We start from the raw sequence: 24,045 nt of genomic DNA, 5'->3' as shown, positions 1-24,045 counted from the left end.
TCAGTTGTGTGGCATAATGACCTATCTCCCCGACTTCCTGTAACACTTGGTGTTCTCCAGGACTCCATCCTTGGTCCCCTATTATTCTCACTCTTCACCAATAATCTATTCACAGCCACCCAGCGTGCTTCTCTTATACAGTACGCAGATGACTCGTCCTCATATACCTGAACTTCACAAGATTACACAGGAAGCCTTTTCCTCTGGAGAAATCTGGCTATCTAATGCCCAGTTATTACTCAACCCAAGCAAAACTAAACTCCTTATCTTCCAAGCCCACTAAATCTAACCCAGTTACCCCCCACTTGAATATTCCAGCAAAAGCCAATACCGTCATCTCCCTAACAGAACACACCAAAAGTACAGTTGTGTACCTACCATAAATGTAGATGCTCGAGTGTATTCACTGTTGCAGTCATTACTCTTGGGTTATCCTGCTGGCAGGCTACCCTCTGTCAGCCAGAATTCCAAAGTCTAGGTCCGGCGTCGGTTGCTGTCGCCTCTTCCCTGACGTCAGTGTGCCAGGGGTATAAAAGATGCAGCCTACGCCATTTTCTTCAGTTTTACTTGCCCCAGATGTCAGGTGCCCCCAAATTGGTAGGCTGAAAAATATACCAATAAAAATGCATGCACAAAAATAACATTTCCTTCATCTACAAGCAAATACACCAAATAGGTTGTATAAGATAGAGAAGTGCAGATAAGTCCCAGCAAAGAAAAGGGGGACGGTGGGTGGGTAACCTGGACTGCAACAGTGAATACACTCAAACATCTACATTTATGGTAGGTACACAACTGTACTATGTTCATCGTGTTTCACTGTTGCAGTCATTACTCTTGGGTTGAATCCCAAAGCTGAGAAAGGGTGGCTGGGCTAAATAGGATTAGGAGAGGCTATGAGGCCCTGCAGAACTGCAGTGGCAAAGCCTGCTCTGGACTTAAGAGTAAAGAGGTAAGTGGTAGTGCTTTGTGAAGGTGTGCATTGAACTCCAAGTTGCAGCCTCCAAGATATCTTTGGTTGGTACTCCTCTGAGGAAGGCTGCTGAAGTGGCTGCTGCTCTGGTGGAATGAGGCCTAATGCCCCTAGGCACTGATTTGCCATGTTGAAAATAGCAGAAACGGATGCAATGGCCTATCCATTTAGAAATAGTCTGTTTTGAGATAGCCTTTCCTTGTGATCCTGCAGCATATGACACTAAAAGTTGCTCAGTCTTTCTGAAAGCTTTAGTTCTGTCCAAGTAGAAGCGTAACTGCCTGTGTATGTCCAAAGAATGCACAATTTTCTCACCCTTGTTCTGTGGATTAAGATAAAAGGTTGGTAAGTGAATGGTTTGGTTAAGGGCCACACTGGACACCACCTTAGGCATAAATGTAGGGTTTGTCCTCAGAGAAACCCTGTCTGGATGAAAAATGATGAAAGGTTCCACAGCCATGAGTGTTTGTAACTCCGAGACTCGCCTTGCAGAGGTTATTGCTAGGAGCAGAGCTGTTTTCCAGGATAAGAATTTTATAGCTGCTGTTGATGCTAGCTCGAAAGGAGGCAGTGTGAGTTTTTCCAAAACATAATTGAGGTCCCAGGCCAGAATTGGTGCTCTCCTTGGAGGCCTAACGCTTTTGGCCCCTCTGAGGTACTGCCTTATTAAAGGATGAGAAAAGATAGGTGGTTCCGTATTGTAATGGGCTGAAATGGCAGAGGCATGAATCTTTGATGAGAAAGAAAGGCCCTTGTTCAGCATCTCAGTTAGGTATTGTAAAATCTGAGGGATACTTGGTACACACGTGTCAATGCCTTGTTCCTGGTTCCAAGCACAGAATCTCTTCCATTTTTCTGCATAAGATTTTCTGATACTGGGCCTCCTGGCCTCCAAGATAACATCCAGAACAGCTTTTGAAAGAGGAGTGTTCTGAATGGCGACATTATCCGCCATGCTGCCAGATTTAAGGTCCTGAGTTGGCTGTGCAGGATCTGATTGTTTTGTTGGGTCAGCAAGTGAGAAGTTTGTGGCAATATCCATGCTGGACCTTGAGACAAGCTCTTTAGGATTGGGTACCAGTGCTGGCATGGCCAGTCTGGTGCAATCAGTATCATTTTAGCTTCTCTTGTCTGACCTTTAGGAGTACCCTGGGAAGGAGAGGCATTGGGGGAAAAGCATATACCATTAGATTTTTCCAGCTGAAGGATAGGGCATCCACTTTCCATGCTTGCTTGTGATAAATCCTTGCGCAAAATCTCTGCAATTGGCAGTTGTGAGGGGAGGCAAATAGATCTATGTCTGGGCATCCCCATTTCCTTATTATTATGCTGAAGACTTGTGGATCCAGTTTCCATTAGTGGGGATCCATGAGGTTTCTGCTTAGCTCGTCTGCTAGAGTATTCGTTTTTCCTGGCAGGAATTGTGCTTGCAGGTGAACTTGAAAAGCCAATGCTGTGTCCCATAAGGTCATTGCTTGTCTGCAGAGGGGGTAGGAATGTGTACCTCCCTGCTTGTTTATGTACCACATGACCGTAGTGTTGTCTGTCTTTATCAGTAACTGTCCTGGATGAAGCAGGTCCTTGAAAGCTGTCAGGGCATTTTGAACAGCTAGCATCTCTTTTTGACTGATGTGAAGATGCATCTGGTTTGCAGGCCATGTGCCCTGAATACATTTTCCTGCCATATGGGCCCCCCAGGCATAATCTGATGCATCCGTTGTCAGTGTCTGTCTGGCTGTGGGTAAGCTGAATGGCAGACCCTTGTTGTGGTGACAGGCTTCTGCCCACCATCGAAACTCCTGTTGCAGGCAGGGAATAAGTGCAATTACTGTCTCCAGGCTGTGGCAATGCTGAGTCCAAACACTTTTTAGGTACCACTGTAGTTTCCTCATATGCAGTCTGGCATATGGAATTAGTAGAATGCAAGATGCCATGAAACCCAAGGCCTGCAGGATTTTCCTTGCAGGTAAGTGGGTTTTTGTTGCCAATTTCTTGAAGTAAGTAGTAAGTTGTTTTTGTTTGTCTGGCATGAGATAAGCCATCTGGGCAGTTGTATTTAAGCTTGCACCCAGGAATATTATCTCTTGAGAGGGCACTAGTTTTGATTTCTTTTCATTTACTGTGTACCCTAGGCCAATTAGTAATCTTTTTACAAACGCCAGATTCTTCAGAAGAAGGTCTTTGTTCTCTGCTTGAATTAGGCAGTCATCCAAGTAGGGATATATTTGAATTCCTTTTTGTCTGCAAAACGCAATTACTGGTGCCAGGCATTTTGTGAAGACCCTGGACGCAGTAGATAAGCCAAATGGCAGTGCAGAGAATTAGTAATGCATTGAGCCAGCTATGAATCTGAGGCATCTTCTGCAAGATTGCCTGATTGAGACATGCAGGTATGCCTCGTTTAGGTCCAAAGTTACGAGCCAAGCCTTCTTGCCCAGCATGGGCAGTAGCTGCTGTAGAGTCAACATCTTGAATTTTGGAACTTCCAGAAACGTATTTAAAATTGACAGGTCCAGTATTGGTCTCCAGGTTTTGTCCTTTCTAGGTACTAGAAAAAGTCTGGAGTAAAATCCTTGCCCCTGCTCTTGTTGTGGTACTTGCTGAATGGCCCTCATGTCCATGAGGGCTGTAATTTGTTTTTGTGCCTCTGCCCATTGATTTTGTGGCAGGTCTGGCATACCTTTTGACCTTGGTAGGGTGTGAAAATGGAACCTGTAGCCTTGGGACACTATGTTCAGGACCCATTTGTCTTGGGTAACCATTTGCCAATTTGATGAAAAAAGTGCTAGTTTTCCCCCTAAGGGGGCTGCCAAAAGAAAAGTGCTTGGATCTGGTAGAGTCATTGGGACTGTTTCCTGTAAGGTTGTGATTTGTCTTCTCCGCTTTTGGAGGTAGGAGCACCCCATTGTTTAGGCCTGTATGAGCCTTGGGGCTGAGATCTGCCTCTGGGACGCCTGTATCTGCCTCTTTGTGGTCTGTCTGACACTGGAAAGGACCAATATTTAGAGGGCCAGTTCCTGCTAAACCTGGGTGGCTGTACCTGTAAAAATCCTTGACTGTCTGCATGGATTTTGCTTTATCCTCCATTTTTTTCAACACCTCTTCTGCTTTAGTACCAAACAAAGTATCATGCTGTAATGGTGCATCTAATAATTTTGCTTTAACGTGATCAGGCAGATTCTATTCCTTTAACCAAGCATGCCTTCTAATAACAGAACCTGTAACAGCGGCCCTGCAAGAGGCCTCCAGTGAATCACAACCACATTGCAAAGTATGCTTTCCCACTTGTTCAGCTGCATGCAATAAATACTGCAATTCCTTGTTCTCTGAACATTCAGTATTTGTCAACAATTTCTGTTTAAGCAGTGACATTAAATATTGTTGATATTTAAGCATACGCAACTGACAATTTAAAGCCCTTACAGCCAGGGTAGCAGAAGTGTAGACTTTTTCCCCCATCTGTCTAGAGCCCTCATCTGTTTTTTAGGCATGGAAGTCTGAGAAGGAGAATGCTGTACTTGTTTCTGTGTCTTCAGAGCTGCTTTAGTCTTTGTCTTTGAAGCTGAAGATGGCTTAATATATAGTTGTGTAGGTCTGAAGGCACCCTCAGAAGCCGATGCCTGCTCATTGGCTCCGGACCCATCTGAGGGAATGATTTCCGAGTGACCAATACCTTGAGTTTCCAGAGGCCTAGTCGGCTCCACGTGGAAGTCGGAAGCAGCCTGTGGCTCTGAGGTAGCGGGAGCCAGGGGCTGCGAATGCGCCTCACTGAGAACTGGCGAACCGGCGACTGGCCTAGCAGAGGCTTCGTCGTCGGTTTTGGACCTCGGATGCCTATCCTTTTCCTTGTCTTTGCGTTTTTTGTAAACTCTGGTTGTCGGCTGGTCCGACGGCGTTATATAATTAAATTTTCGGCCAAAGTAATGAAATGCAAAATCGAACCGACGCATTGGTTAAATCTAGCACAAAACCGACAGCTAGCAACATTGTGATCAGAGCCTAGGCAAGGAATACAGTAAGAGTAAAAATCCTTATGAGGTATTTGCTTCCCACAAGAAATACAATTGTTAACATTTTCTGACATCGGTCTGGAGCAAGAAAAAAGTTTCCTCAACGGGGTACTTAGCTTTAATGGAGACTTCGGTTCTGAAATTCGGATTTGAAAATCTCAGGAGCCGGCCTACCGGCACTTGCGAACTGCTTTTGCTTCGGGCACCGCACGGCAAGAAAGATTGAAGAAAATGGCGTTGGCTGCATCTTTTATACCCCTGGCGCACTGACGTCAGGGAAGAGGCGACAGCAACCGACGCCGGACCTAGACTTTGGAATTCTGGCCGACTGAGGGTAGCCTGCCAGCAGGATAACCCAAGAGTAATGACTGCAACAGTGAAACATGATGAACATCTACTTGGTGTTGAAATTGATAATAATCTCAGATTTGACACTCACATTTCTCTTACCATAAAGTAGTACACAAAAAACTAGGGACATTGTCTAAAAACAAACAATTCCTCACCAAAACAGCCAGAATTTCTGTTGCCAATTCCAAACTAATCTCCACTTTACTTTACGCCTCTCCTATACTTACCTACCTTAGACAAACAGACCTAAACAAGGTTTGCTACAATAAAATTGCTAAGTTTGCCACTGGTGCATCTTATCGCAGCCACCACTGTATCACACTTAAAGAACTTGACTGGCTTGAACTCCCTCAACGTCCTCATCTGAATCAACTCGCACTCATCCACAAGTTAGTAAACTATCCTCAAAGTCCCATCCTTTCAAAACCTTCTACAGCCCTACTACTCCACTAGACCACTACGCTCCAGCAGCAGACATCTACTTCTAGTGACCAAACCCAAGAACTCAGCTGGAGAAGTGCTATTCTCCTGCTTCATATCCAGAATATGGAACAATCTCCCTCCCTCTATAACCACAACACCTTCTTGTAGTCTCTTCAAGACCACACTAAAAACTCTGTCCATGCACCAATCCTGACTAACGACCTTCCTTTTTACCTCCCTTTTCTCTCTCCTCCCACTGCCACCTTGCCTCACACAGTCTGATCATTGCATTCCTTCCTCCGCAGGCTCTGGCTTTCCCTTTACCCTCCCCTACCCTCCTCACTCTCTCTCTCCAACTTGTTATAAAGTGCTTAAATATCTCACTTTATCCAGCTGACTTACAACTACCTTTTTCTCACTACCACATCTACTACTCACTCAGTCTCCTCTCTTACTCTATCTTCCCCTTCCTTCCCCCTAGCCCATTTAGTCTGTTCCACCCTAGTGTGGAGCACCTTCTCTATATCTGTCTATTGCAGTATTTGTATGCAAGATATAGGTTTATTTGTTTATAACAGCATCTGTTTGATCTTATACCATCTGTATATACACATCCTACCTTTCTTCCTAGCCTCTAGATTGATGTCGGTATACCTGTTCATTACTAAGTTTCATACTGCATAATGTGTGTTGCAGTATATATTATTTGCTATTGTATTTGTTTTTCTTGTACTCTGCTGCTCATTTATTGTTTTGTGGAGCTTTTCTCCCAGAGCCTCCGATTAAAAAGGACCTGTGTCCAGTTGGAATTTACCGGTAAATAAAATAAAAATAAAAAATAATAATAAATAATATATTTGACAGAGTGTGAAATACCCTCTCAAAATACAGCCTCCAAAGCTTTAACCATTGCTCCACTCTGTTTATATATTCAACGCTTTAAAAACCCTGTTCAGAACTACAGCTACTTGTTTCAGAAAACTTAAGTCTTTTTTTTTATTACTTTGAATACCTTTTCACCGTCAGACACAAATTAGTAAAGAATGTATCACTTTCTGTAGCAAGAAGCTTGAATATATCCATTTCAAACATACCAACACCTCAACAGCAATGTTCGGCAAAAAAAAAAAAAAAATGCCCTCCTTGTAACCACAGTTTCAGGTCCCCATGCTGCCTAACCATTGTCCACACTTTCCAAAAATATATATATACCCAATGACATGAAGAATGAAGATAAATAACTCTTGTCCCAGTATGATGGTCGCTCCTGAACATGAGCAACAGAATACTATGTGTACTTAACTCAGCTTGTAGCTCAGATATTCAGCAGAAGCCAATCTGGTGGTTCCCTGCCATAAACAAACTCTATAACAGAAGGAGGAAACTGATGCTGAATAAGGTGAAGTCCCAAGACTGGAAAAACTCCCATATCAGCCTCAACAAAAAGTTGAGATCCCTCAGCAAATCCTCTAAAGCTAGCTATGAAAACAGAATTGCAGCAGATAGTAAAAACAACCACAAGGCCTTTTACAGTTATGTAAAGAATCTCCACAGAAATACCCAGATTTGCTCTGAGCTACTGCACAATGGTACCTCCTATACCGAGCCAACAGACATTGCCAATATACTGGCAGACAGATTCAGTGCCAACTTTACCCCTCTCCCACCCAAAGGACCAATCATAATACCAGTAGATTGCCAGGCACCCAGTATTACTGCTGCACAGGTTAAAACAGCACTGTCCAGGGCCAAGAATACAGCTTCCATGGGACCTGACAAAATTCCTGGCTATGTTCTACGTGCACTGCACAGTGAACTGGCACCTCACCTGTGTGTCCTGTTCAATCACAGTCTCACCTCAGGCTTTGTCCCTGCTGAATGGCGCACTGCTACAGTCATCCCTCTCCACAAAGGAGGAGTGACTACAGACCCTGGGAACTATCGCCCCATTAGCCTGACGAGTCTGATATGCAAAGCTATGGAATGCATCATCATGGACCTAATAAACAAGGATATAGGGAAACTCCAAACTCTGGATCCCACACAGTTTGGTTTTGTGAAGGGTAGATCACGCCTGCTCAACTTAGGCAACTTCTTTGAGTCAGTCACCAGAGCTGTGGATGAAGGCAACATGGTTCATACAGCCTACCTTGACCTGGACAAGGCCTTTGATACCATTCCCCACTCAGAAATCACAGAAAAACTCACTAAGCTAGGCATCAACCCCTATATCACTAGGTGGGTTGCAAACTGGCTCACAGACAGAACCCACAGTGTGAAAGTAGCTGACTCCAAGTCAGACTGCCGACCAGTCAAGAGTGGAGTCCCACAGGGATCAGTCCTGGGTCCTCTGCTGTTTGGTATCTACTTCTCAGAAGTCCAGGCCAACACGAAGGGACTCTGGCTGACAAAGTTCGCAGATGATTGCAAGTTGGGAGTTATTATTAACTCGCCAAGTGATGCTGACATCCTACAGAAAGGCCTCACTGAGACCAACGACCGGTGTCAAAACCATGGCCTTAAGCTCAATGTCAAAAAATGTGTCGTCAACCCCTTTGGGAAAAACCCAGTTCCCATGAATTTCCACATCAATGGTAGTCCACTGAACACAAAAGACATTATAAGAGATCTGGGAACACAGGTTGACAGCAACCTCTCTTTTGAGCACCACATTGCCACTGTGGTCAAAAAGTCCTATGTGGCACATCTCATTACTAAGGGTTTTGCATCTAGGAAGAGAGAGGTCATTGTCTCCCTCTACTCTTCCCTCATTAGGCCAATCATCAAGTACAATGCCCCATTTAGCATGTACCTCACTAGACACCTGCAACAACTGGAGGCGCCACAAAAGTACCTCGCAAAGAGGATCCTAGGCCTTAAACTCTTGTCCTATATGGACAGACTCAAAAAACTCCAACTATTCTCTGTCTAATACCGCCTACTTAAGAGGTGATCTCTGCTTGACTTACAAAACCATGTCTGACCCAGCTCTGTTACAAATGCTTCATCTAAAGAAATCCCAATCCTTCCACACCACACGCTCCAGATAATCTCAACCTCATTAACACAATCAACAGAACGTGCTGGAGGGACAGGTTCATAACCCAGAGACTGCCCATGCTATGGAATAGACTTCCCATACATGTCAAACAGAGCACCTCATTGCCCCTCTTCAAGAGGGATCTTGATGAGTGGATGGGAAATAGAAAATTCACCCTGGGGATCACTCCAGTGGCTCTACTCAACAGAGGCACTGGGAACTAAGGTTGAGTGGCACGATGTCAGGTTAATCCTATGGGCTAGGCATGTAAAGGCACCAGGGCCATTAGCCTAGTACACACCTATGAACCTATGAATTCACCTGTAAGGAGCATCAAATGCAAAAATATAACTGAAGATATACCTACCAGGGAAAAAAAACAAATGCATGTCTTAAATCAATCCACACAAAAACACTTTTGCCTCTAGCAACTGTCAGCACCATCAACTTTTCAACAAGTAACAAGTTGCCCAGGCAACAGATAACAGAGTTGTCGTCACATCAGAACCAGTCCTTTTACCCACAGTTAACTTATTTAGAAATAGAAAGAAAAGATATAAAAAGGAATAACTTTTACTAGTTTAAAAGTGAACTGTTTAAATAAACTGGTTTATAAACTTGTAATTAGAAAAAGTGTTTCATCAATGAACTATGCCTTTAATTTTCATGAATGTCCCACATGTTTTCTCCATATCCCAAGATGTGTATTTTTCCCCCAATGAGGTGATGTTTTCAAAGCATGCCATCTATCTGCTCCTGTTCCGGCCCCTTTGTCAAATGTTAGAACTCAATGTGGCCCATGAATCAAAAAGTTTGCCCACCCCTGGTATGAGGAGTGGCCCAAGTGGCTGCTGCACAAATAGTGTCTAATGGAAGTCTAGCCTGAAAGGCTGTGGAAGTGGCTAAGCTTCTAGTTGAATGCGCTTTAGGTTTCGAGCACAGCTGTTTTCCCCTGAGCTGATAGATTTCAGAGATGACAGAAGAAAGCCATCTAGATAAGGTCACTTTTGAGACAGGAAGGCCTTTTTTGTTATCAGCATAAGAAATAAAGAGCTGATCGGATTTCCTGAATTGTTTTGTTCTGTCCAAATAATATCTGAGTTGGCGGTGAACATCAAGATAATGTAATTTTTGTTCCGATCTGTTTGAGTAATTAGGGAAAAATACAGGAAGGTCAATAGACTGATTCAAATTACTCTTTGAGGCGACCTAAGGCAAAAAGGTCGGATTAGTTCTCAAGGATACCCTGTCTTTGTGGAAGACCAAATAAGGGGGACGAACAGGGAGAGCATGAAGTTCAGACACTCTCCTAGCCGAGGTAATAGCAACCAGGAAGAGTGTTTTCCATGAAAGAAATTTCAGGGAACATGAAACAGCTGGCTCGAAGGGAGGAAGGATCAAGGATGTCAGCACTAAATTTAGGTCCCATTGAGGAGGAGGACTCCTGACTGCAGGTTTCAGGAGAAAGATTCCTTTTAAGAAGGCTCTACAAAGCCTGTGGGACATAATGTTGTGATCTGCGAACCCGACATGAAAGTTCGAGATAGCAGCCAACTGAACTTTGACCGTGGAAGAAGAAGAGCCCGCGTGAAAGATTTCCGCTAAGAAATCCAAAACTGCTTGAACTGGAGCAGTAAAAGGATCAATATTTTTAGCTTTTGCCCAACAAGAAAAGCGTCTCCATTTGCTGGTATAAATCCTTCTAGTAGAGGATTTTAGGGAAGCCACTATGATATCCCAACAGGATTAGAAATCATAGGAAGCCTGGCTAAGGAAGGAAGTGGAGCAACCATGCTGTGAGGTTGAGAGAAGGGATAGACCGGTGCAGCTGACCCGATTGGTGAATCAGAAGGTCTGGTACTGGGTCCAGATGCCACGGCTGCACCAAAAGGTGACGATGGAGGAACGGAAACCAAATTTGTCGAGGCCAAGAATCATTTTGGCTCTCAAAACGGTGGCTTTCTGGAGAACTTGTGGAATCAGTGGAAAGGGAGGAAAGGCATAAAGAAGTCCCTGGGGCCAATCCTGGGTTAGAGCGTCTCTGGGGGGATGGCCTGGCAGTGGGAAGAGAGAAAAGAAGTCTGGGCATTTGCTGTTTTGGGGAGTAGCAAAAAGATCGCAACATGGGCGGCCCCATTCTAGAAAAATCTCTTCCACTATAGATTGTTTGAGAGACCACTCGTGAGGCATGAGAATAGCTCTGCTCAATCTGTCCGCTAGAATGTTGGTTTTCCCAGGGATATGCGTTGCTACCAGAAACCGATGAGAGTAGATTGCCCATTGCCAAAGTTGGAGAGCTTCTCGACACAAGGGGTAGGACTTGGTTCCGCCCTGTTTGTTGATATACCATACTACAGACATGTTGTCTGTATGAACTGCAATTGTTCCCAAGGGAAGAAAGTCGTTGAGGGCTTGCAACGTTAAAAGCACTGCTCTCATCTCTAGGACATTTATGTGCAGGTGGTATTCGAACGGTTGCCACGTCCCATGAACCATCCTGCCCTGATAATGACCCCCCCACCCGATCAGGGAGGCGTCCGTAGTGACAGTGGCTACAGGGGCCGGGGGTACAAAGGGTCTGCCTTGGTGAATCTGGGGAGAAGCAATCCACCATGAAAGATGATTCTTGCAAATTTGTGTCACCAGGATTTGGTGACGCATTGGAAGTTGTTGGTACGACCACTGAGTGAACAACATCCACTGAAGCAGACGCATGTAGAAGCGGGCCAGGGGAAGAAGGGTAATGGCCGCAGCCATGAGGCCCAACACCTTCAGAACCATTCTGGCTTGCACCTTTTTGTTGGCAAGGATGATCCTCACGTGACTTTGTATATCTGAGATTCTTTGGTCTGTGAGGGTTGCTGACATCCGAACAGTGTTTAAGTTTGCGCCTATGAAGGTAATAGACTGGCAGGGCAATAAGGAGGATTTTTCGTAGTTGATCGAAATTCCCAATTGAGTGCAGAGATTTAATGTGTAATCCCTGGCCTGAAGAAGTTGATGCCTGGTGGTGGCTGAAAGGAGCCAGTCGTCGAGATACAGAAACACCTGGAATCCTTGACGTCTCAGGTGAGCCGTGACCACTGCCATACATTTGGTGAACACTCTGGGGGCTGTAGTGAGACCAAAGGGCAGGGCTCTGAATTGAAATGACTGGACCCCAGCCGGCGGAGAAACCTTCTGGAGCGTCTGTGAATTTTTATGTGATAGTACGCGTCCTGAAGATCTATTGAGCACATCCAGTTGTCCTTCTCTAGGAAGGGCAAAATTGATTGAAGTGTGACCATTCGAATCTTGTCTTTCTCACAGACTTGTTGAGTCTGCTGAGATCCAATATTGGTCTCAGTCTCCCGTCTTTTTGGGGACCAAAAGAATCTTGAGTAGATTCCGGCTCTGAATGGTCTTTTGTAACTGGCTGAATGGCTCTTTTTGTAGAAGCTTTAATACTTCTAAGTCTGCAATTTCCCTTAGACCGGGTGGTACATCTGGAAGGGAATTTGTGTGAGAGAAGGGACTTTCCTCGAAAGGAATTTTGTAATCCTCGGATATAATCGACTGTACCCATCTGTCTTGAGTGAGGGAACGCCAGGCTTCTGGGTACAGCTATAGTCTTCCCCCGACTGCCTCCAAGGATGGACAGTCGGGCAACATCTCAGGGATGCTGGAAGGGCTTGTCAGAGAGAGGCTCTCTGCTTCCCTGGTTCTGTGGACCCCTCTGCCTCTAGAGCGTCTGTTATTACCCCTCTGCCTCTAGGGGTAAACTAACCACGTGTATCCGGCGGGACTCCTTGGGATTTATGGAACCACATCTTTCCACCCTTCTGTCCTTTAGGTAAGGTCTAGAAGGGGTGGAAAACGGACCCCTACGGCAGAAAGAGTCTTGCCGTCCTGTTCACACCTGGTCAATGTATCCTTCACTTGAGGGCCAAACAAAGCTGACCCATCAGAGGAGAGTTTGTGAAGGACGCCTTAAAGGATCTGCAAAATTACAGAGCCGCATCCAGGATTGATGTCTAAGAGCCACCCCTGTACCTGCGGCTACTGCTCCATCTGCTGCATATGATATCAGTCGCATGGAGGAGTTAGCTATAGAATTAAGGATTCCTAGCTGAGAAGCAATTTTCTCTTGAGCCCCTGCAGCCGTAGGATCCTGTACTACTTCACCTAGTTCCTTAAGGATGTCCCTTTGGAGTCTGGTGAAGTGACATAAGTAGTTCAGCGCATAGCAAAGGTCGCTGAAGAAAAATCCGCTTACCATACCTATCCATGGTCCTAGAATCCTTGTTAGGAGGATGGACTGGTACGGAAGGATCTGCAAGTTCCTTCTTAGTGGCAGCCGCCACCACCATGGCATCAACAGGGACACCTTTAAGGAATTGCTTTTCGAGGGGCAGTAATAAATTTAGACGGCCTCCTAGGAACTGGCTCTACAGAGTCAGGAGCAGCCCAAGCCTTTCGAGCAATAACCTCCATAAGGGGTCGAAGGCGGAGACACCCAGGAGGTGGAGGACCGAGATCCAAACGCCTCTAGGTATACCGACTCATCCTCAGAGGGATTTGTGGAGGGCCAGTTTCCCCTCTGTTTTAGGGGTTCTAGGATGTCTGAAAAGGAGACATCCTCAGAGGGGGATCTTGGGGATCCCTCCGACTCATCTAAGTCGGTATCTGAAGTGATAGACTCAGGGGAGTCTAGGTGTTTCCTCTTACAAGTCCTCTTGCGCGGAGGATCTCCTGACTGATCAGGAGAATCCTCGGAAGAGGGGGTTATTCCCAGTGGGGAAACCTGAGGCGGTGGATCTCTGGGTCCGGGAGCACGAGAGATGGAAGAGATATCGACAGGCACTGTAGAGGGAGGAGCTAAGGGAATGGACTGCTGGCTGAGCCCAGTGGCCAGCACACTCATCACCACCTCAAAGGCCCCCCTCCCAGGGAGGTCCGAGAGAACTCGTTCCGAAGAAACCGGGACTCCAGGGCCCACTGAAAGGGAAGGCTCCGAGGCAGATGTCGGAGCCGAGCTCCTGGGCCGAGGCTCCAAGGGAAGAGCGGGTCGGACAAGGGTCCGATGCCACTCACCCCCTCGGAGGAGACCAGGGAAGCCCGACCGCCGAATCCCTCTAAGGAAGGTCTCGAAGAGGAGATAAGAATAGATGCCGAGAGTGCAGAAGGGGGGGGGTATCCGCCCCTCAGCCATAGCAGTAACTATCCCCGTAGACTCCAGCTCCAAACTCTGAGGTAGAGTTGAAGGAGGAACTTGAAGGGTGTGGACTAATAGTCGTCTGTTGAGACGGACTATGCAGCATCTGGGCCAATGCCTGTGATTTCAATAATCTACTTACCACCCTCTCTAAATCATGGTCTGAAAGCCTGGACGACCTAGATGATCGGCTCCGATGGCTCCGCTCCAAGAGGAGAGGTGAAGCCAGAGCCGAGTATCGGTTCAAAGGGGACCTGGACCTCTTCCTCGAAGGAACCATCAGAGCCGACGAAACCATAGATCCAGACGGAGCCGAGGACTTTTCGGCTCAGAAGGTCGATGCATCGGCTCCAGCCGGAGCCGATACAGACATAACAGTAACAGTGTCGGAGCCGGTCGGCGCCGACACCGAAGCCTGAGCCACATGGTGGTTGGAGCCAGTCGGAGCTGACACCGATGTGACCAAAACAGTATCGGGACCGATAGCCATCGGTGCCGAAGATTTACAAGACAGGATCGGCTCCAGCGAGCCGAGGCCACCGGCTTAGATACAGAAGCCTGGGCCTTAGAAGACTTAGAAGTCTTGCTCGGAGCCGATTTGGCCGGAGAGCCCTCCGGTTTAAGGAGACCCCTTAAAATCAACTTATTTCTCCTTTCCTGCAGGACTCTCTGGCTAAAGGAATGACAAATTGCACAGGAGTCCTGCAGGTGGAGAGGTCCCAGGTAATATAAACAAGAAGTGTGACCGTCTGTCAGAGACATCTTCTGACAGCACGAGTCACATTTCTTAAAGCCTGAGACCCTTTCTTTGGACATAGTTGTACACAAACAGAACACAACAACACAGTCCCAAACAGACAAACTAAAGTTATCCAATATATAGTAAACTAACCTCTCACACACACACACACACACCCTGGCCGGGGATGGGAGGGAATGAAGGCCTGACTAAAAGAAGGGGAAGGAAATATAATTTTAGTCAGAAAAGGGCTTACAATTAAGTAAAAAAGAAGGTATTCTAAAGAAAAGTGAAAAAAGTAAAATTTTAGGGGCAAAAAGTAGTTAAACACTAACACTTACCAGGAGCTGGAAAAAGTAGGACCTCATCAGCGAAGCGGCAAACGAGATCTGGGTACTTACCGCCTTGCATCATGGGATATGGGGCTGCCTCGAGCTGGTAAAAGTGACTCTCGAGCTTAGCAAAGTGCCGAGTCGGAGCCGAGGATCGGCTCCGAACCCATCAAGCAAGAATGAAGGCGAGATTGACAACTTAACATACCCTGTTCAGAACTACAGCTACTTGTTTCAGAAAACTTAAGTCTTTTTTTTGTTACTTTGAATACCTTTTCACCGTCAGACACAAATTAGTACAGAATGTATCACTTTCTGTAGCAAGAAGCTTGAATATATCCATTTCAAACATACCAACACCTCAACAGCAATGTTCGGCAAGAAAAAAAAAAAAAATGCCCTCCTTGTAACCACAGTTTCAGGTCCCCATGCTGCCTAACCATCATCCACACTTTCCAAAAATATATATATATATACCCAATGACATGAAGAATGAAGATAAATAACTCTTGTCCCAGTATGATGGTCGCTCCTGAACATGAGCAACAGAATACTATGTGTACTTAACTCAGCTTGTAGCGCAGATATTCAGCAGAAGCCAATCTGGTGGTTCCCTGCCATAAACAAACTCTATAACAGAAGGAGGAAACTGATGCTGAATAAGGTGAAGTCCCAAGACTGGAAAAACTCCCATATCAGCCTCAACAAAAAGTTGAGATCCCTCAGCAAATCCTCTAAAGCTAGCTATGAAAACAGAATTGCAGCAGATAGTAAAAACAACCACAAGGCCTTTTATAGTTATGTAAAGAATCTCCACAGAAATACACAGATTTGCTCTGAGCTACTGCACAATGGTACCTCCTATACAGAGCCAACAGACATTGCCAATATATTGGCAGACAGATTCAGTGCCAACTTTACCCCTCTCCCACCCAAAGGACCAATCATAATACCAGTAGATTGCCAGGCACCCAGTATTACTGCTGCACAGGTTAAAACAGCACTGTCCAAGGCCAAGAATACAGCTTCCATGGGACCTGACAAAATTCCTGGCTATGTTCTACGTGCACTGCACAGTGAACTGGCACCTCACCTGTGTGCCCTGTTCAATCACAGTCTCACCTCAGGCTTTGTCCCTGCTGAATGGCGCACTGCTACAGTCATCCCTCTCCACAAAGGAGGAGTGACTACAGACCCTGGGAACTATCGCCCCATTAGCCTGACGAGTCTGATATGCAAAGCTATGGAATGCATCATCATGGACCTAATAAACAAGGATATAGGGAAACTCCAAACTCTGGATCCCACACAGTTTGGTTTTGTGAAGGGTAGATCACGCCTGCTCAACTTGGGCAACTTCTTTGAGTCAGTCACCAGAGCTGTGGATGAAGGCAACATGGTTCATACAGCCTACCTTGACCTGGACAAGGCCTTTGATACCATTCCCCACTCAGAAATCACAGAAAAACTCACTAAGCTAGGCATCAACCCCTATATCACTAGGTGGGTTGCAAACTGGCTCACAGACAGAACCCACAGTGTGAAAGTAGCTGACTCAAGTCAGACTGCCGACCAGTCAAGAGTGGAGTCCCACAGGGATCAGTCCTAGGTCCTCTGCTGTTTGGTATCTACTTCTCAGAAGTCCAGGCCAACACGAAGGGACTCTGGCTGACAAAGTTCGCAGATGATTGCAAGTTGGGAGTTATTATTAACTCGCCAAGTGATGCTGACATCCTACAGAAAGGCCTCACCGAGACCAACGACCGGTGTCAGAACCATGGCCTTTAGCTCAATGCCAAAAAATGTGTCGTCAACCCCTTTGGGAAAACCCAGTTCCCATGAATTTCCACATCAATGGTAGTCCACTGAACACAAAAGACATTATAAGAGATCTGGGAACACAGGTTGACAGCAACCTCTCTTTTGAGCACCACATTGCCACTGTGGTCAAAAAGTCCTATGTGGCACATCTCATTACTAAGGGTTTTGCATCTAGGAAGAGAGAGGTCATTGTCTCCATCTACTCTTCCCTCATTAGGCCAATCATCAAGTGCAATGCCCCATTTGGCATGTACCTCACTAGACACCTGCAACAACTGGAGAGGCCACAAAAGTACCTCGCAAAGAGGATCCTAGGCCTTAAACTCTTGTCCTATATGGACAGACTCAAAAAACTCCAACTATTCTCTGTCTAATACCGCCTACTTAAGAGGTGATCTCTGCTTGACTTACAAAGCCATGTCTGACCCAGCTCTGTTATAAATGCTTCATCTAAAGAAATCCAAATCCTTCCACACCACACGCTCCAGATAATCTCAACCTCATTAACACAATCAACAGAACGTGCTGGAGGGACAGGTTCATAACCCAGAGACTGCCCATGCTATGGAATAGACTTCCCATACATGTCAAACAGAGCACCTCATTGCCCCTCTTCAAGAGGGATCTTGATGAGTGGATGGGAAATAGAAAATTCACCCTGGGGATCACTCCAGTGGCACTACTCAACAGAGGCACTGGGAACTATGGTTGAGTGGCACGATGTCAGGTTAATCCTATGGGCTAGGCATGTAAAGGCACCAGGGCCATTAGCCTAGTACACACCTATGAACCTATGAATTCACCTGTAAGGAGCATCAAATGCAAAAATATAACTGAAGATATACCTACCAGGGAAAAAAAAACAAATGCATGTCTTAAATCAATCCACACAAAAACACTTTTGCCTCTAGCAACTGTCAGCACCATCAATTTTTCAACAAGTAACAAGTTGCCCAGGCAACAGATAACAGAGTTGTCGTCACATCAGAACCAGTCCTTTTACCCACAGTTAACTTATTTAGAAATAGAAAGAAAAGATATAAAAAGGAATAACTTTTACTAGTTTAAAAGTGAACTGTTTAAATAAACTGGTTTATAAACTTGTAATTAGAAAAAGTGTTTCATCAATGAACTATGCCTTTAATTTTAGCTGGTGTAGCTGTCCTTTGACCCACTACTTGATGGTGTAGCTGTCCTTTGACCCACTACATCAAGTAAAAGTAACGCACTGATCCATTAATGATTACGGAGCATTAATGTTAAAATATGAAGACTAATGTGCTCTGTGAGGTGTCTCTCAACTATGGCGGGAAAATAAAACACGAGAAGAGTCAAGATGCCTCAAACTCTGCTGAAGTTAATTTCCAGATTTATTTTGTTCTAAGAAAAGGAAAGAAAAAAATGGCTTTCTTGACACTCTCGCAGCACTCAAACACGTCCACTTTCCGCAAATGTCAAAGTCGCAACAACCCACCATGTCCATCGCCAACAGTCAACGAATAAACAAATCAAGCACACAAATGCTAAGCAAAACCATCAAACACACAAATGCTAAGCAAAACCATCAAACCCAGACATGACAAAAAACATACAAAACAATTCAAAATGACCACCACAAGCAATTTCCATCCCCACCCCTATCACAGAACACAAAACGATCAAAAAGCATAAAGTCAAACCATACAAATGCTACAAAGATATACACGTGTTAAACCTGTAATACTATAGTCAAGTAATATCAAATAATAAAAAAAAGGACTATCAAAAAAACGGTTACACTTTTAAACCATTTTAGTAAACTAGTTTATCTATGAATCTTTATTTAAATGCATTACAATGAGAACTGACATGTATAGGAATCTTGCATGCATGTTTAACACTACAACAGAGTAAAAAATTAATGGCGTTATAAAGATACTAGAACTACAAGCCGCAGTGGTGCAGCGGTAGCATTGTCGCCTCAAAGCAAGAGGTTCTCCCGTTTGATTATCGGCTGGAGCGCCTTCTGTGTGGAATCTGCATGTCCTCCCCACGGTCGAGTGGCATTCGAAAGACATGTGTGAATGGGCGTGCCTTCGTTGAAGGTTGGGTGTCGAGCTGGCACCTCGGCACCGTAAAAATCTACTGCCAATCATTAGCGGACCGGAGTTCCACTGTGGCGACCCCTAACCGGGAAAAGCCGAAAGAAGAACATAAAGATACTTGAACTGTTAACTATTTTTTAACATTTGTACATTACTTTTATAAAAAATATAATTATTAATTTTAAATGTTAAGATAGAGAAAGAAAAAGAAAGAATAGAGAGGTAAAAAAGCATAATTACCATACTATGGAATGCATCCAGGTTTCCTTTTTGGTTCTAAGTATGTGAGAGTAAAAAAAAAAAAAAAACACACATATGAAGATATTTTGCAATAATACTATGCTGACTGATATTAGAGCTTAAGCAAATTGCCATTTTTCTTGTAATTTCTTTTTCATTAACTTTCCAACTATTTTTTTGGTTTGTCTTGTCAAGGAACTGCCATTCTAATCCATATCCTCTAACTGATCTATTATGTTTTTTGATTTTAAAAAATGACATAGGATGTCTACTTCCTCAAAGATTTTGGTGTCATCAAGTAGTAATATTTTAAGTCTGGCTGGAAAAAGTAAATGAGATCAAGTTTTTTTTTTTTTTTTTTTATTCAAGGTAAAAAAAAAAAACATTTCCTCTTGGACATCACTGCTGGAGAATAATTATTATCAAATCTTATTACTTTATAATCTAGCTTGATGGAAGAGATTTTGACCAGGCAGTAAAGATTAATTCTTTGTCCTGTGATGAAATAAAATCTCACAATAGTAGATCTCGGTGGTGGATTATTTTTAAAAGAAGGAGTAATCAACGACCTATGTGCTCTTTCAATGCCATAAGACATAGCTTCAGGTAAATCAAGAATTTTAGGAAGCCAGGATGTTGAAAAGTCTGTCATGCTTCCTCCTTCAATTTTTTCAGGTAAAGCAAAGATACGGATCTTGCTTCTCTGAGACCGGTTTTCTAGATGATCTATTTTGTTTAAAAGTAGACTACTTTGTTTTAGTAAGAATTCAATGTTGTTTCCATCTTCTGATAATCTCCCTTCCACGTCATTTAAGGCGTCTTCTTATTCCAGATATTTGCATTTTTTGATAGCTTATAGACGTTTCATTTGTTTTGAGCGTTTTTCTTTAAAATTGTCTGTTTTATCTATTTTGTCCATTTTCATTGAGAGTTCTTGAATATTAGTAAGTACAGTCTGAAATTCCTTCTTCAGTAATGAATCCTGAGAACATGTTTTTGTGTGACTCATTCTGAATTTTAAGTAAAGAGATTTTCCGGACCGTAGTTTGACAGGAAAATAGAGATACATAAAACTAAATGTTTTGATATTATCCTTCAGAACAACTGGAAGTAGTGTTATTTAGTTGAAAAAAATCTAATAGAATAACTTACAAATATGATTTCCTGTCAGAAATAAGTGAAATAGCAGAGCAGGAAAATCTGCTGCTAGCCTGTCAGCATCCTCACTACACTCCCCCTGAATTAATATTCTTAAAAAATCCAGTCAAAACATTTTCAACAACTTTAGCCATAACTGTGCTCATTCTTCTATCTGAATTTCTCTTCCAAAATAACCACCATATGATTTTACGTTTAACTGAACTTAACCACTGATTTTAGATTATAGTATACTTACTTGACTGACTGCAGCTGTTTTGTCTAGTTTGCTGCCCCAGTACAACTTTCTGACTGCCTTGCACAGATCAGTTCTGCCCAATCTTTAGCTGATCAGTACTTTTAAACAAGGGAAAACGTCTTTTGAAAGTCCACAGCTTGCTCATGGTATCTGCTGCTCTTTTTGTGGCTGTACCAGTTCATTACTTTTACTGCTCACAAACTTAGATTTAATCTTCTTATACTATATGGCTGCAAGTGCCTGGTCTGGCATGTCAGATGTTTTCAATCCATCTTAAAATAAAAAAAAATAATACACCCCATGATCAGGAATTTGTTTTAGGCCTGGAGGACCTGGATAGTAGATTCAGGGAACGTGGTTATAGCACATTAGACATTAATAAAGGGATGGAATCGATCAATATGTTGAGAGGGGACAGGGCTACTCCATATTTTTCTGAAGGGGCCACAGAGTTTTACTCGAACACTGGAACTACACGTTTGTCAAGAGATTATCCAACACATGGAGGTGAAGTAGTTTTTCCTATTTCTTATACTAAGGATATATCAACACTTAAAGATGTTTTTTTGAAACACTGGCATGTATTATCGGTAGACCCTACCATCAAGAGACTTACTGGTGATAAACCTAGATTCATTTACCGTAATAAGAAGAATATCAAACAGTTGTTATGTTACTTGCAGTACACCAGGGCCTTAGATATAGTGGACCTTACATGACTCCTTGTAACAAATGTAGTTTCTGCCCTTATATTTTGACTGATCCGTATTTAGATACCCCAAGGAACAGGTAGCTATAACATCAGGGTAACTGGTAACTGCATGTCCAAAGATGTGATTTATCTGGCAACCTGCACAGCATGCCCTGCCTACTATGTAGGCAAGACCAACCGTGCTGAGAGACAGGATGCAGAACACATTTATCACATCCGCAAAGAACATCTATATAATGCCCTTGCGAAACACGTGAAGGACTTTGGTTCTATCCATGAGTTTAGATTTAGGGTACTGGAACAGATTTCCAGAACATGCAGAAGGGGTGATGTGGATAACTACACTGAGACACGAGAAATAAACTGGATTATAAAATTTAGGGCAGATGTACCACCGGGCATTAATGGCAAAGTGCCACTACGCCCACTACTAAAGTCTAGGAGACCAAAGATCAATTATTAATAATTATTGACTTTATTTCTTAGTCTAATAGCTTTAATGCTTTTGTCAATATGTCCTTTTCATGCTGACATTGCTGTATATTTTTTTGAAATGAAATTCTTTGGTTATGTATCTTTAAATGATTTTATTTTGGCGCTTTTTTTAGTATATATTAATTTCCTGTTTGAATGGATAATGTTATATGGTCTGATGAAGCTGTTTTAAGTGAAAGCGCTTACCAATTTTATCCAAATAAACCTGTTTTTTGTACGATTAAGAAGATTTGGATTTTTTGGCGGTCTGCAGTTCCATTTTTTGCTACCGAGTGTTTTGGATTGCTTGAGGACCCTCCATTGTTTTGCTCTACGGATTAATTTTATCTTATGTCAGAATGTTTGTTAACAATTTCCATAACTTCATTCAATGTTCTGTTATTTTCTTTACTTTATGACTCAAACTTGCAATTCATTTTTTTTTTAATTTCCAAGAACACATCCTTCAAAGTTAGTTCTCCATGAGTCCCTGTCTTGCAGTCTTTGGAGCATCAGCCATTTTGGTGGTGCTCGATGGAGATGCCTCCCAAGGTTCAGTCTCTCTGTTCTTTTGACATTTACCTCTCTTTGACATTCCCAGCTCTGTTTAAGAGTTTTTGTGTGCTTGTGACTTGTAAGGGAGAGACCTCTATAATTTGTTCTGTTCATGTATGACCAAAATCACAATTTTTCTGTTTGAGCAATCAGAAAGCATGGGAATCCCTCCATCAGATCTGCACTATAGCAGAAGTCTCCAAATGATGCAGTTTGACAGCTCCTTTGACAGTTAAAACAGCTGTCAAATTCCAGTCACTTTAAAAGAAGCAAATGTCAATACTTCTTTGAAATTATCTGAATTTCTCCAATAACTCTAGCCTTTCTTACTCACTTTTTCAATCATAATTCTGTTATGACTTTATCTAATCCCTGGGGTATTTACATATCATAAGAGTTTCATGTTCTTCTCCCTTTTTCATGGTTTTTATTCCAGTCCGTCTGTTTCTCCTCTTCCTTTTTTCTTGCTTTTGCTTGACTGTCTTTCTTTTGTCTTGCTCTCTAGTTCATTTTTTTGTCTCTCTTTTCCTTATTTCTTTATGTTTACAGTCTTCCTTGTTCTCTTATTCTTTTCCTTCACTATTATTAATGCTCATGTTTGCATCTTTGTCTTATTCTTGATTCTTATTGTACTTTAACTGTTTATAATTATCTTATCATGTTTTGTAAGTTTATTACTGTTACTGCAATATGTTGTACTTAGTGTTCTTGTAAATCTTACTGTGTTCATTTTATTGTTTGATCTCCTTTTTTTCAGGCTGAGCCTGAAAAGGGCCATTCAAATATCAGTGCTTTACCCTGGTTAACAAATCTAAATGAACAACTAAATAAAATAGATTTGATAGTTATCAAAAGACATAAAACCACAGCAGTCCAAAGCTTTAAAAATAAATCATCACAATTATAATATTGCATACATAAAACCATCTTTTTCATGAAGTGCCTTACTTCTCCATTGCTATGAAGTCCAACCTGGATCACCCCTCCCTTGCTTGCCAGTTCCAAAGTTCAGTTCAAGTGTAGAGCTTACTATACGGTCATGTGCATCTTGTTCAATAATATTCAAAACAGAATATCACAGTTTCAGAGCAGGCAAAAGTATAATACCAAAATGCTGCTTTTTGGAATGATTTAAAAGTAAGATTTCTTGCTTCTTCATTGCTGTAAAGTACAAAATGTTACAGCCCCATTTGGACCCCCATATTACAGCTGTAGTGAGAAATACAGCTGTATCATCTAATAAAATCCAAAAGCAGAAGTGACAGCTCCAAAGTAATATAATGTCGAATGCCTTATAGAATTAGTTTAACTAAATACATAAACACAGACTCACAAATATATACAAACATGCAGTCACACAAGCACATAGACAAAGGCAAATGTGTCCACACAATCCTGTAGATCTACAATAATTTCTACATATATACCATTATCTTCCCATTCCCAAAAGTAAAACCTATAAGCTCTTCCACTATAAAAAGGAAAAGGGGTTACTTTTTTGTAAAGACACAAAGTATAACCAAAATCATCCTTTAAAAAGTAAACTAATATTAAAAACTCAAAAGAAAAAAAAGGTTGTTTGCAAAGTACAATAATGACCTCAAGGGTAGACATTAACCCAACATATACTCCACGGATGAGGACACCCACTTCACAACACCCTTAGATGGTTTGTTATGTATAAAGCCTACCTTCTTGTGG

At 43.0% G+C, this 24,045-nt stretch overlaps 1 protein-coding gene across 3 annotated transcripts in view; it reads right to left on the bottom strand.

Moving 5' to 3' along the window:
- DZIP1 (DAZ interacting zinc finger protein 1) overlaps window positions 1-24,045 on the bottom strand; it is a 1,252,063-nt gene that overhangs the window by 1,150,950 nt on the left and 77,068 nt on the right. The window lies entirely within an intron of this gene.

The sequence above is a fragment of the Protopterus annectens genome, chromosome 5.part1 (assembly GCF_019279795.1).
Source record: "Protopterus annectens isolate FY-2018-M chromosome 5.part1, PAN1.0, whole genome shotgun sequence".
NCBI lineage: Eukaryota > Metazoa > Chordata > Ceratodontiformes > Protopteridae > Protopterus > Protopterus annectens.
This window is presented reverse-complemented; position numbering and strand designations above follow the sequence as displayed.